This window comes from Phyllobates terribilis, unplaced genomic scaffold, assembly GCF_046119375.1.
Source record: "Phyllobates terribilis strain yellow unplaced genomic scaffold, ASM4611937v1 Scaffold_3__8_contigs__length_932513732, whole genome shotgun sequence".
Taxonomy (NCBI): domain Eukaryota; kingdom Metazoa; phylum Chordata; class Amphibia; order Anura; family Dendrobatidae; genus Phyllobates; species Phyllobates terribilis.
The window spans coordinates 435,707,670-435,722,460 of NW_027362763.1; positions in this window are offsets into that span (position 1 = coordinate 435,707,670).

Below are 14,791 nucleotides of genomic sequence, written 5' to 3' on the forward strand. Positions count from 1 at the left end.
GGATGGGTCGCCCCCCCCCCCTTTTAACTGTAAGAAACTACATACACTATGGCTTGGGGTAACACAGATAGTTGAATCTGAAGAGCTGTTTACTCAGAGGTCTGCTCCAAAGCTTCAGTGTCTGCTAGTCAGCGTAGAATTTTTAACTGCATCTAGCCTAGGCAATACTTTGGGCGTAGTAGCCCAGCTGCAAAGCAAGCTGCACCGCCTGTGTATCTAATAAGAATTTTTAAATACATCTAGCCTAGGCAGACTGTGGGGACCCCCAACCAAACCCTTATGCTCAGCCCCCCTACCACCCCCCTATCCTTGACAATACAATAATGTAACTCTTACAACTGGATGGGTGAGGATCGGTCACAGCTTTATTAACTCTTTATACTCATTCCATTAGAAAGGCATTTTATTTCTAAAATAATTCAGCTTGTTGCAGCATGCCCTGGGTCTCCACACCGGCAAGATGGCCAACAAGAGTAACTCTCCAACATGTCCTTTCTATTTCCAGGCCACGGAGGATCCTGCGTACTCGTATGCAGGACTCTGACCCCCATCCATCACTCTTAACGCTTCTTCCACTCCGTCCTGGAGTCCTGACAGGAATATGTCCAGTCCAATATCCATTAAGTGAACAACGTCGGGCCGTATGAGGCCTGCTTTATCTCCTTCCAGTTGTCAGTGTTGTATCACTACACCACCTCTGTCTCTTCTAAATTTTGCCATCCGAATATTTATTACCCGCCTTGTCTGTTCGATGGCCGTGATGTCTCGGGCACCTTGCAATACCGCTATCGGCACAGTCTCTGACCATACTATAGTTAGTTTTGTGAAAAATTCTCTGAAGCGCTCAGTGTCTAGTTTCATTATTGCCATTAGTTATGCGCTCTTGTGATGACCTAGGTTGTTTCAACCGGCCTGTATAACTAAGATGACCGGCCCTCTTGCCTCTCTCCCTACCTTGATTACTTCCATTAATACCTGTGGCCATAGCAGGCCTCTAATACCTCTCCAGTTGAAATATGTGTTCTGAAACTCTAATTGCCTCCCGCCTGGGTGGACTTTCGCACTTTTTTCTGCCCAATATATATACGAGTGGCCTATCACCCACACTGTTGGCTAAGCGTCACCTGTAAAAGAAACAAACCACTTTAGGATAACAAGTCCGGTCTTATGTATCTCGCCAAACACGTGGATCGCCATCTCCCTATCCTCTGAACTTCCGTTTCTGACAGTCCTGTTCTTGCTGCTTCCATGGCCGCGCCTATGCGGAATGAGTGTGTCTCATAATCTTTGGGGTGGTTCCCTGCCGATGTTATGCATTTATTAAATATAGCTTGGAACTGGTATCTTGATGGCATTCCATCAATGTGTGATAGGAAGAAATTACTTTGTGATCTGATGGTTATATATATATATATTTTAGTATTGTTACCCAACTCAGTGTACTGTTTGTGGGTTGTAGAAGTACCCAAGTGCCCCTGCCCACTGGAACCGTTTTCGATTGGCATATGCGTAGACATATTGGATTATTGGCTATGACTACGTCCTGGTGTAATAAGCCTCCTCTGGTGGTAATTTTGGATTGAGGGACTAAATCGCTTATGCATAGAGCCCCGAAGAAGGCGATCGTAAATGCAGTAGACAGTAGTGTTGCTTCAAATTGTGAGTGTCATGCTAATGGTGTTAGGGATATGATGTGAGAAATCAGTTTTAGTGACACGGGATGGGACGTCTACACTCCTGACTTGGCTGACCCCTTTTCCACCCTTTTATGAATTGTCTGACAATGAATCTCTTTGTCACATCTCCCCAATTCAGTAGTTGGAAGTGAAATGCTACTCCAGTCAGACACCGTTGCGCTGACGCCCCTGATATGCCCCTCATCATTAGCTGGTGGAGAAATTCTATGGTGACTTGTGATTTGGCTTGTTCACATTGGTCAACCCATCTGCGTGCTACTAGTCGTGTCCACTCTTCCGATGCCTTACTGTAAGCTTGCCACGTCGACGGGGACACTGAATCTCTGATTAATGGCATCAACTATTCGCCACTAGATCCCATAGGGAGGGTGGGCAACTGTTGCCCGATGGGTGGGCATTGGGGAGGAGCTCTGTGAAAATCTGCCAGTTGAATTGTGATAAAGCGTTAGCAGCAGCTTTCGACCCCTCAGCATCGTGGCTAGCGCGGACACATACTTTGTGTTTTAGGCCCAGGAATGCTAGCCGGCGTAGTAGGCCTAGCACTGGGAGAGATGATGATGCCATATTATTAATGCAGTGAGCTAGGCTGGTGATTTTTGTTATGAAGCGTATATTTTTGTTAGCCAGGCGCGCGCCCCATATTTCTATGGCTACCACTATTGGGAAGAAAAATTATTTTCTGGGCTAGATGCAGCTAAAAATTATTATTAATTTCAAAGATGGTGGAGCTTGGTATAGATGGCCTAATACAATGAGTCCCACACACTGCTACAAGCCCAAATATTTTTTTCAGAGCTAGATGCAGATAAAAATTATTTTTAATTTGCAACCTGGTAGAGGTTAGTATAGATGGACTAATAGAACAAGTCCAACACACTGCTACAAGCCCAAATATTTTTTCAGAGCTAGATGCAGATAAAAAAAAAAATTAATTTGCAACCTGGTGGAGGTTAGTATAGATGGACTAATAGAACAAGTCCCACACACTGCTGCAAGAGCAAATTTTTTTTCAGAGCTAGATGCAGATAAAAATTATTTTTAATTTGCAATCTGGTGGAGGTTAGTATAGATGGACTAATAGAACAAGTCATACACACTGCTACAAGCCCAAGTAATTTTTCAGAGCTAAATGCAGATAAAAATTATTTTTAATTTGCAACCTGGAGGAGGTTAGTATAGATGGACTAATAGAACAGGTCCCACACACTGCTACAAGCCCAAGTATTTTTTCAGAGCTAGATGCAGATAAAAATTATTTTTAATTTGCAACCTGGTGGAGGTTAGTATAGATGGACTAATAGAACAAGTCCCACACACTGCTAAAAGCCCAAACATTTTTTCAGAGCTAGATGCAGATAAAAATTAGTTTTAATTTGCAACCTGGTGGAGGTTAGTATAGATGGACTAATAGAACAAGTCCCACACACTGCTACAAGCCCAAATATTTTTTCAGAGCTATATGCAGATAAAAATTATTTTTAATTTGCAACTTGGTGGAGGTTAGTATAGATGGACCAATAGAACAAGTCCCACACACTGCTACAAGCCCAAATATTTTTTCAGAGCTAGATGCAGATTAAAATTATTTTTAATTTGCAAGCTGGTGGAGGTGAGTATAGATCGACTAATAGTACAAGTCCCACACAGTGCTACAAGCCCAAATATTTTTTGAGAGCTAGATACAGATAAAAAATCTTTTTAATTTGCAACCTGGTGGAGGTTAGTATAGATGGACTAATAGAACAAGTCCAACACTCTGCTACAAGCCCAAATATTTTTTCAGAGCTAGATGCAGATAAAAATTATTTTTAATTTGCAACCTGTTGGAGGTTAGTATAGATGGACTAATAGAACAAGTCCCACACACTGCTACAAGCCCAAATATTTTTTCAGAGCTAGATGCAGATAAAAATTATTTTTAATTTGCAACCTCGTGGAGGTTAGTATACATGGACTAGTAGATCAAGTCCCACGCACTGCTACAAGCCCAAATATTTTTTCAGAGCTAGATGCAGATAAAAATTATTTTTAATTTGCAACCTGGTGGAGGTTATTATAGATGGACTGATAGAACAAGTCCCACACACTGCTACAAGCCCAAATATTTTTTGAGAGCTAGACGCAGATAAAAATTATTTTTAATTTGCAACCTGGAGGAGGTTAGTTTAGATGGACTAATAGAACAAGTCCCACACACTGCTACAAGCCCAAATATTTTTTCAGAGCTAGATGCAGATAAAAATTATTTTTAATTTGCAACCTGGTGGAGGTTAGTATAAATGGACTAATAGAACAAGTCCCACACACTGCTGCAAGACCAAATATTTTTTCAGAGCTAGATGCAGATAAAAATTATTTTTAATTTGCAACCTGGTGGAGGTTAGTATAGATGGACTAAGAGATCAAGTCCCACACACTGCTATAAGCCCAAATAACTTTTCAGAGCTAGATGCAGATAACAATTACTTTTTATTTGCAACCTGGTGGTTAGTATAGATGGACTAATAGAACAAGTCCCACACACTGCTACAAGCCCAAATATTTTTTCAGAGCTAGATGCAGATAAAAATTATTTTTAATTTGCAACCTCGTGGAGGTTAGTATAGATGGACTAATAGAACAAGTCCCACACACTGCTGCAAGCCCAAATATTTTTTCAGAGCTAGATGCAGATAAAAATTATTTTTAATTTGCAACCTGGTGGAGGGTAGTATAGACGAACTAGTAGAACAAGTCCCACACACTGCTACAAGCCCAAATATTTTTTCAGAGCTAGATGCAGATAAAAAATTTTTTTAATTTGCAACCTGGTGGAGGTTAGTTTAGATGGACTAATAGAACAAGTCCCACACACTGCTACAAGCCCAAATATTTTTTCAGAGGTAGACGCAGATAAAAATTATTTTTAATTTGCAACGTGGAGGAGGTTAGTTTAGATGGACTAATAGAACAAGTCCCACACACTGCTACAAGACCAAATATTTTTTCAGAGCTAGATGCAGATAAAAATTTATTTTAATTTGCAACCTGGTGGAGGTTAGAATAGTTGGACTAATAGAATAAGTCCCACACACTGCTACAAGCCCAAATATTTTTTCAGAGGTAGATGCAGATACAAATTATTTTTAATTTGCAACCTGGTGGAGGTTAGTATAGATGGACTAATAGAACAAGTCCCACACACTGATACGAGCCCCACATTTTTTTCAGACCTAGATGCAGATAAAAATTATTTTTAATTTGCAACCTGGTGGAGGTTAGTACGAATGGACTAATAGAACAAGTCCCACACACTGCTGCAGAACCAAATATTTTTTCAGAGCTAGATGCAGATAAAAATTATTTTTAATTTGCAACATCGTGGAGGTTAGTATAGATGGACTAATAGAACAAGTCCCACACACTGCTACAAGCCCAAATATTTTTTCAGAGCTAGATGCAGATAAAAATTATTTTTAATTTGCAACCTGGTGGAGGTTAGTATAGACGAACTAGTAGAACAAGTCCCACACACTGCTACAAGCCCAAATATTTTTTCAGAGCTAGATGCAGATAAAAATTATTTTTAATTTGCAACCTGGTGGAGGTTATTATAGATGGACTAATAGAACAAGTCCCATACACTGCTACAAGCCCAAATATTTTTTGAGAGCTAGACGCAGATAAAAATTATTTTTAATTTGCAACCTGGAGGAGGTTAGTTTAGATGGACTAATAGAACAAGTCCCACACACTGCTACAAGCCCAAATATTTTTTTCAGAGCTAGATGCAGATAAAAATTATTTTTAATTTGCAACCTGGTGGAGGTTAGTATAGATGGACTAAAAGAAGAAATCCGACACAATGCTACAAGCCCAGATATTTTTCAGAGCTAGATGCAGATTAAAATTATTTTTATTTTGCAACCTGGTGGAGGTTAGTATAGATGGACTAATAGAACAAGTCCCACACACTGCTACAAGCCCAAATATTTTTTCAGAGCTAGATGCAGATAAAAATTATTTTTAATTTGCAACCTCGTGGAGGTTAGTATAGATGGACTAATAGAACAAGTCCCACACACTGCTACAAGCCCAAATATTTTTTCAGAGCTATATGCAGATAAAAATTATTTTTAATTTGCAACCTGGTGGAGGTTAGTATAGACGAACTAGTAGAACAAGTCCCACACACTGCTACAAGCCCAAATATTTTTTCAGAGCTAGATGCAGATAAAAATTATTTTTAATTTGCAACCTGGTGGAGGTTATTATAGATGGACTAATAGAACAAGTCCCACACACTGCTACAAGCCCAAATATTTTTTGAGAGCTAGACGCAGATAAAAATTATTTTTAATTTGCAACCTGGAGGAGGTTAGTTTAGATGGACTAATAGAACAAGTCCCACACACTGCTACAAGACCAAATATTATTTCAGAGCTAGATGCAGATAAAAATTTATTTTAATTTGCAACCTGGTGGAGGTTAGAATAGTTGGACTAATAGAATAAGTCCCACACACTGCTACAAGACCAAATATTTTTTCAGAGCTAGATGCAGATAAAAATTAATTTTAATTTGCAACCTGGTGGAGGTTAGTATAGATGGACTAATAGAACAAGTCCCACACACTGCTACAAGCCCCAAATTTTTTTCAGAGCTAGATGCAGATAGAAATTATTTTTAATTTGCAACCTGGTGGAGGTTAGTATAAATGGACTAATAGAACAAGTCCCACACACTGCTGCAAGACCAAATATTTTTTCAGAGCTAGATGCAGATAAAAATTATTTTTAATTTGCAACCTGGTGGAGGTTAGTATAGATGGACTAAAAGAAGAAGTCCCACACACTGCTACAAGCCCAGATATTTTTCAGAGCTAGATGCAGATTAAAATTATTTTTTTTTGCAACCTGGTGGAGGTTAGTATAGATGGACTAATAGAACAAGTCCCACACACTGCTACTAGCCCAAATATTTTTTCAGAGCTTGATGCAGATAAAAATTATTTTTAATTTGCAACCTGGTGGAGGTTAGTAAAGATGGACTAATAGAACAAGTCCCACAGACTGCTACAAGCCCAATTATTTTTTCAGAGCTAGACGCAGATAAAAATTATTTTTAATTTGCAACCTGGAGGAGGTTAGTTTAGATGGACTAATAGAACAAGTCCCACACACTGCTACAAGACCAAATATTATTTCAGAGCTAGATGCAGATAAAAATTAATTTTAATTTGCAACCTGGTGGAGGTTAGTATAGATGGACTAATAGAACAAGTCCCACACACTGCTACAAGCCCCAAATTTTTTTCAGAGCTAGATGCAGACAGAAATTATTTTTAATTTGCAACCTGGTGGAGGTTAGTATAAATGGACTAATAGAACAAGTCCCACACACTGCTGCAAGACCAAATATTTTTTCAGAGCTAGATGCAGATAAAAATTATTTTTAATTTGCAACCTGGTGAAGGTTAGTATAGATGGACAAATAGAACAAGTCCCACACACTGCTACAAGCCCAAATATTTTTTTCAGAGCTAGATGCAGATAAAAATTATTTTTAATTTGCAACCTCGTGGAGGTTAGTATAGATGGACTAATAGAACAAGTCCCACACACTGCTACAAGCCCAAATATTTTTTCAGAGCTAGATGCAGATAAAAATTATTTTTAATTTGCAACCTGGTGGAGGTTAGTATAGACGAACTAGTAGAACAAGTCCCACACACTGCTACAAGCCCAAATATTTTTTCAGAGCTAGATGCAGATAAAAATTATTTTTAATTTGCAACCTGGTGGAGGTTATTATAGATGGACTAATAGAACAAGTCCCACACACTGCTACAAGCCCAAATATTTTTTGAGAGCTAGACGCAGATAAAAATTATTTTTAATTTGCAACCTGGAGGAGGTTAGTTTAGATGGACTAATAGAACAAGTCCCACACACTGCTACAAGACCAAATATTATTTCAGAGCTAGATGCAGATAAAAATTTATTTTAATTTGCAACCTGGTGTAGGTTAGAATAGTTGGACTAATAGAATAAGTCCCACACACTGCTACAAGACCAAATATTTTTTCAGAGCTAGATGCAGATAAAAATTAATTTTAATTTGCAACCTGGTGGAGGTTAGTATAGATGGACTAATAGAACAAGTCCCACACACTGCTACAAGCCCCAAATTTTTTTCAGAGCTAGATGCAGATAGAAATTATTTTTAATTTGCAACCTGGTGGAGGTTAGTATAAATGAACTAATAGAACAAGTCCCACACACTGCTGCAAGACCAAATATTTTTTCAGAGCTAGATGCAGATGAAAATTATTTTTAATTTGCAACCTGGTGGAGGTTAGTATAGATGGACAAATAGAACAAGTCCCACACACTGCTACAAGCCCAAATATTTTTTTCAGAGCTAGATGCAGATAAAAATTATTTTTAATTTGCAACCTCGTGGAGGTTAGTATAGATGGACTAATAGAACAAGTCCCACACACTGCTACAAGCCCAAATATTTTTTCAGAGCTAGATGCAGATAAAATTTATTTTTAATTTGCAACCTGGTGGAGGTTAGTATAGACGAACTAGTAGAACAAGTCCCACACACTGCTACAAGCCCAAATATTTTTTCAGAGCTAGATGCAGATAAAAATTATTTTTAATTTGCAACCTGGTGGAGGTTATTATAGATGGACTAATAGAACAAGTCCCACACACTGCTACAAGCCCAAATATTTTTTGAGAGCTAGACGCAGATAAAAATTATTTTTAATTTGCAACCTGGAGGAGGTTAGTTTAGATGGACTAATAGAACAAGTCCCACAAACTGCTACAAGCCCAAATATTTTTTTCAGAGCTAGATGCAGATAAAAATTATTTTTAATTTGCAACCTGGTGGAGGTTAGTATAGATGGACTAAAAGAAGAAGTCCCACACACTGCTACAAGCCCAGATATTTTTCAGAGCTAGATGCAGATTAAAATTATTTTTTTTTGCAACCTGGTGGAGGTTAGTATAGATGGACTAATAGAACAAGTCCCACACACTGCTACAAGCCCAAATATTTTTTCAGAGCTTGATGCAGATAAAAATTATTTTTAATTTGCAACCTGGTGGAGGTTAGTATAGATGGACTAATAGAACAAGTCCCACACACTGCTACAAGCCCAAATATTTTTTCAGAGCTAGACGCAGATAAAAATTATTTTTAATTTGCAACCTGGAGGAGGTTAGTTTAGATGGACTAATAGAACAAGTCCCACACACTGCTACAAGACCAAATATTATTTCAGAGCTAGATGCAGATAAAAATTTATTTTAATTTGCAACCTGGTGGAGGTTAGAATAGTTGGACTAATAGAATAAGTCCCACACACTGCTACAAGACCAAATATTTTTTCAGAGCTAGATGCAGATAAAAATTAATTTTAATTTGCAACCTGGTGGAGGTTAGTATAGATGGACTAATAGAACAAGTCCCACACACTGCTACAAGCCCCAAATTTTTTTCAGAGCTAGATGCAGATAGAAATTATTTTTAATTTGCAACCTGGTGGAGGTTAGTATAAATGGACTCATAGAACAAGTCCCACACACTGCTGCAAGACCAAATATTTTTTCAGAGCTAGATGCAGATAAAAATTATTTTTAATTTGCAATCTGGTGGAGGTTAGTATAGATGGACAAATAGAACAAGTCCCACACACTGCTACAAGCCCAAATATTTTTTTCAGAGCTAGATGCAGATAAAAATTATTTTTAATTTGCAACCTCGTGGAGGTTAGTATAGATGGACTAATAGAACAAGTCCCACACACTGCTACAAGCCCAAATATTTTTTCAGAGCTAGATGCAGATAAAACTTATTTTTAATTTGCAAAAGGTGGAGGTTATTATAGATGGACTAATAGAACAAGTCCCACACACTGCTACAAGCCCAAATATTTTTTCAGAGCTAGATGCAGATAAAAATTATTTTTAATTTGCAACCTGGTGGAGGTTAGTATAGACGAACTAGTAGAACAAGTCCCACACACTGCTACAAGCCCAAATATTTTTTCAGAGCTAGATGCAGATAAAAATTATTTTTAATTTGCAACCTGGTGGAGGTTATTATAGATGGACTAATAGAACAAGTCCCACACACTGCTACAAGCCCAAATATTTTTTGAGAGCTAGACGCAGATAAAAATTATTTTTAATTTGCAACCTGGAGGAGGTTAGTTTAGATGGACTAATAGAACAAGTCCCACACACTGCTACAAGCCCAAATATTTTTTTCAGAGCTAGATGCAGATAAAAATTATTTTTAATTTGCAACCTGGTGGAGGTTAGTATAGATGGACTAAAAGAAGAAGTCCCACACACTGCTACAAGCCCAGATATTTTTCAGAGCTAGATGCAGATTAAAATTATTTTTTTTTGCAAACTGGTGGAGGTTAGTATAGATGGACTAATAGAACAAGTCCCACACACTGCTACAAGCCCAAATATTTTTTCAGAGCTTGATGCAGATAAAAATTATTTTTAATTTGCAACCTGGTGGAGGTTAGTATAGATGGACTAATAGAACAAGTCCCACAGACTGCTACAAGCCCAAATATTTTTTCAGAGCTAGACGCAGATAAAAATTATTTTTAATTTGCAACCTGGAGGAGGTTAGTTTAGATGGACTAATAGAACAAGTCCCACACACTGCTACAAGACCAAATATTATTTCAGAGCTAGATGCAGATAAAAATTTATTTTAATTTGCAACCTGGTGGAGGTTAGAATAGTTGGACTAATAGAATAAGTCCCACACACTGCTACAAGACCAAATATTTTTTCAGAGCTAGATGCAGATAAAAATTAATTTTAATTTGCAACCTGGTGGAGGTTAGTATAGATGGACTAATAGAACAAGTCCCACACACTGCTACAAGCCCCAAATTTTTTTCAGAGCTAGATGCAGATAGAAATTATTTTTAATTTGCAACCTGGTGGAGGTTAGTATAAATGGACTAATAGAACAAGTCCCACACACTGCTGCAAGACCAAATATTTTTTCAGAGCTAGATGCAGATAAAAATTATTTTTAATTTGCAATCTGGTGGAGGTTAGTATAGATGGACAAATAGAACAAGTCCCACACACTGCTACAAGCCCAAATATTTTTTTCAGAGCTAGATCCAGATAAAAATTATTTTTAATTTGCAACCTCGTGGAGGTTAGTATAGATGGACTAATAGAACAAGTCCCACACACTGCTACAAGCCCAAATATTTTTTCAGAGCTAGATGCAGATAAAAATTATTTTTAATTTGCAACCTGGTGGAGGTTATTATAGATGGACTAATAGAACAAGTCCCACACACTGCTACAAGCCCAAATATTTTTTGAGAGCTAGACGCAGATAAAAATTATTTTTAATTTGCAACCTGGAGGAGGTTAGTTTAGATGGACTAATAGAACAAGTCCCACACACTGCTACAATCCCAAATATTTTTTTCAGAGCTAGATGCAGATAAAAATTATTTTTAATTTGCAACCTGGTGGAGGTTAGTATAGATGGACTAGAAGAAGAAGTCCCACACACTGCTACAAGTCCAGATATTTTTCAGAGCTAGATGCAGATTAAAATTATTTTTATTTTGCTACCTGGTGGAGGTTAGTATAGATGGACTAATAGAACAAGTCCCACACACTGCTACAAGCCCAAATATTTTTTCAGAGCTTGATGGAGATAAAAATTATTTTTAATTTGCAACCTGGTGGAGGTTAGTATAGATGGACTAATAGAACAAGTCCCACAGACTGCTACAAGCCCAAATATTTTTTCAGAGCTAGACGCAGATAAAAATTATTTTTAATTTGCAACCTGGAGGAGGTTAGTTCAGATGGACTAATAGAACAAGTCCCACACACTGCTACAAGACCAAATATTTTTTCAGAGCTAGATGCAGATAAAAATTAATTTTAATTTTCAACCTGGTGGAGGTTAGAATAGTTGGACTAATAGAATAAGTCCCACACACTGCTACAAGACCAAATATTTTTTCAGAGCTAGATGCAGATAAAAATTAATTTTAATTTGCAACCTGGTGGAGGTTAGTATAGATGGACTAATAGAACAAGTCCCACACACTGCTACAAGCCCCAATTTTTTTTCAGAGCTAGATGCAGAAAAAAATTATTTTTAATTTGCAACCTGGTGGAGGTTAGTATAGATGGACTACTAGATCAAGTCCCACACACTGCTACTAGCCCAAATATTTTTCAGAGCTAGATGCAGATAAAAATTATTTTTAATTTGCAACCTGTTGGAGGTTAGTATAGATGGACTAATAGAACAAGTCTCACACACTGCTACAAGCCCAAATATTTTTTCAGAGCTAGATGCAGATAAAAATTATTTTTAATTTGCAACCTGGTGGAGGTTAGTATAGATGGACTAATAGAACAAGTCCCACACACTGCTACAAGCCCAAATATTTTTTCAGAGCTAGATGCAGATAAAAATTATTTTTAATTTGCAACCTGGTGGAGGTTAGTATAGATGGACTACTAGATCAAGTCCCACACACTGCTACTAGCCCAAATATTTTTCAGAGCTAGATGCAGATAAAAATTATTTTTAATTTGCAACCTGTTGGAGGTTAGTATAGATGGACTAATAGAACAAGTCTCACACACTGCTACAAGCCCAAATATTTTTTCAGAGCTAGATGCAGATAAAAATTATTTTTAATTTGCAACCTGGTGGAGGTTAGTATAGATGGACTAATAGAACAAGTCCCACACACTGCTACAAGCCCAAATATTTTTTCAGAGCTAGATGCAGATAAAAATTATTTTTAATTTGCAACCTGGTGGAGGTTAGTATAGATGGACTACTAGAACAAGTCCCACACACTGCTACAAGCCCAAATATTTTTCATAGCTAGATGCAGATGAAAATTCTTTTTAATTTGCAACCTGGTGGAGGTTAGTATAGATGGACTAATAGAACAAGTCCCACACACTGCTACAAGCCCAAATATTTTTTCAGAGCTAGATGCAGATAAAAATTATTTTTAATTTGCAACCTGGTGGAGGTTAGTATTGATGGACTAATAGAACAAGTCCCACACACTGCTACAAGCCCAAATATTTTTTCAGAGCTAGATGCAGATAAAAAATATTTTTAATTTGCAACCTGGTTGAGGTTAGTATAGATGGACGAATAGAACAAGTCCCACACACTGCTACAAGCCCAAATATTTTTTCAGAGCTTGATGCAGATAAAAATTATTTTTAATTTGCAACCTGGTGGAGGTTAGTATAGATGGACTAATAGAACAAGTCCCACACACTGCTACAAGCCCAAATATTTTTTCAGAGCTAGATGCAGATAAAAATTATTTTTAATTTGCAACCTGGTGGAGGTTAGTATAGATAGACTAATAGAATGATGCTATGCCCAAAAGGTTCTACTTGGCTAGGTGCAGTAAAAAAATTTGTATTCTATTCACAGGTGGTGTAGCTTGCAACACAGATAGGCTACTCCACTGACCAACACACACTGCAAGAGGCCAAAAAGGATTTGCTTAGCTAGATTTAGCCAAATGCTGTGAAAAAAACTTGCACAGCACTGGCACAGACCTGCCTGGCAAAAAGTGATAGGAACTGATGTAACCTAGCCCTCAAAAGGACTGCAATTACAATTAGTCCCTACTCCCAACCTATCTATTTAAGAGCACAGACCTGCCTGATAAAAGTCGTAGGAAATGATGTAACCTAGTCCTAGTCCTAGGAAGTATCGGATGCCATGTCACCATGGACACGTCCTAAAAGCCTATATGACGCCGTAACCAGGGCGCCGTAACCGGGTCACACATACGCGTCGGCATCAGGGAGATGCCGAAAGCTGATGGACGCACCAGGGCAATGGAGCAACGGCATACTTGGCAAGGCAGCAACTATACACCACAAAATGTAAATGCACAGCCAATTTTCCATACCCATGCATTAGATGACAGGGTGCCCGAGAAAATATATGATTTACACATAGATAACTTGTATCAGTCACCAAATAGAGATGACCACCGATAACCAAACATGGATTATGCTGTCATGAAATACAGTGTATCATATACTTTTCACTTTTTACACATACATGCACATTCTGCTATACCAGATATATCCATATGCATATAGATATATGATCATTATAACAGGTAAGTATGCTAAGGTGTTGTCATAAAGTAATAAATTAAAATAATAACATTCATTTCAATACATATACTCCAAAGCATATAAGAATGGTATGATGACCCGAAGTGTATACAGACAATGCACATGTATCTTTCACTGTGCTCTTTATATCAGGTGGCTCATGTGATTGCTCGTTATATAAAACTCCAGGACTTAGAAATATCCATTCTGGACGACATGATGTTCAAGAATCCAATATAATGAATATAGTCAACCGGTGAATCAGTCAATGGCAATCAAAGATGGATCGGTAAGTAACAAAGAAAATCTAATAAAGAACCAATACACAATAAATTAAAAACAACGCATAATAAGACACATAGGGTAAAACATGAAAGCAATAAAAATATTATAGTCCAGCTGTTCAGTGGCCCACAAACAAACTAGAGACTACAAAAATGGGACAAAACTGATGTTCTCATTAAGACTCATAGGATGCAGGGTCTTTAGGGCCCTTTCCAGCTAGATTCAAGTTGGGCTAATTTTTGTGAAACAGGGCCACCACGTATTCCTACCTCAATGCCATCTATACTTTTCAACCTTAATGCACTGGAGTCACAGTTATGATATAATTTGAAATGGCGTGGGATGGTCTTCAATGTGGATGCATCTACGTGGCCAACTGCAGCCTCTATCCCCAACACATGCTCCCTTACACGTTATTTTAGCTGACGTGTGGTCATGCCAATATAGATGAGTCCACAAGGACATGTGGCATGATATATCACGTATCGTGTTTGACATATAATATATTTCTTGATCTCAAAGGTGGTACCACTGGAATCAAGAAAGTCAGTACCACGATCAATGTTGGGGCAAGTGACACAGTGACCACACGGATTACAGCCACACTTCTTACCACCCACTCCTTCA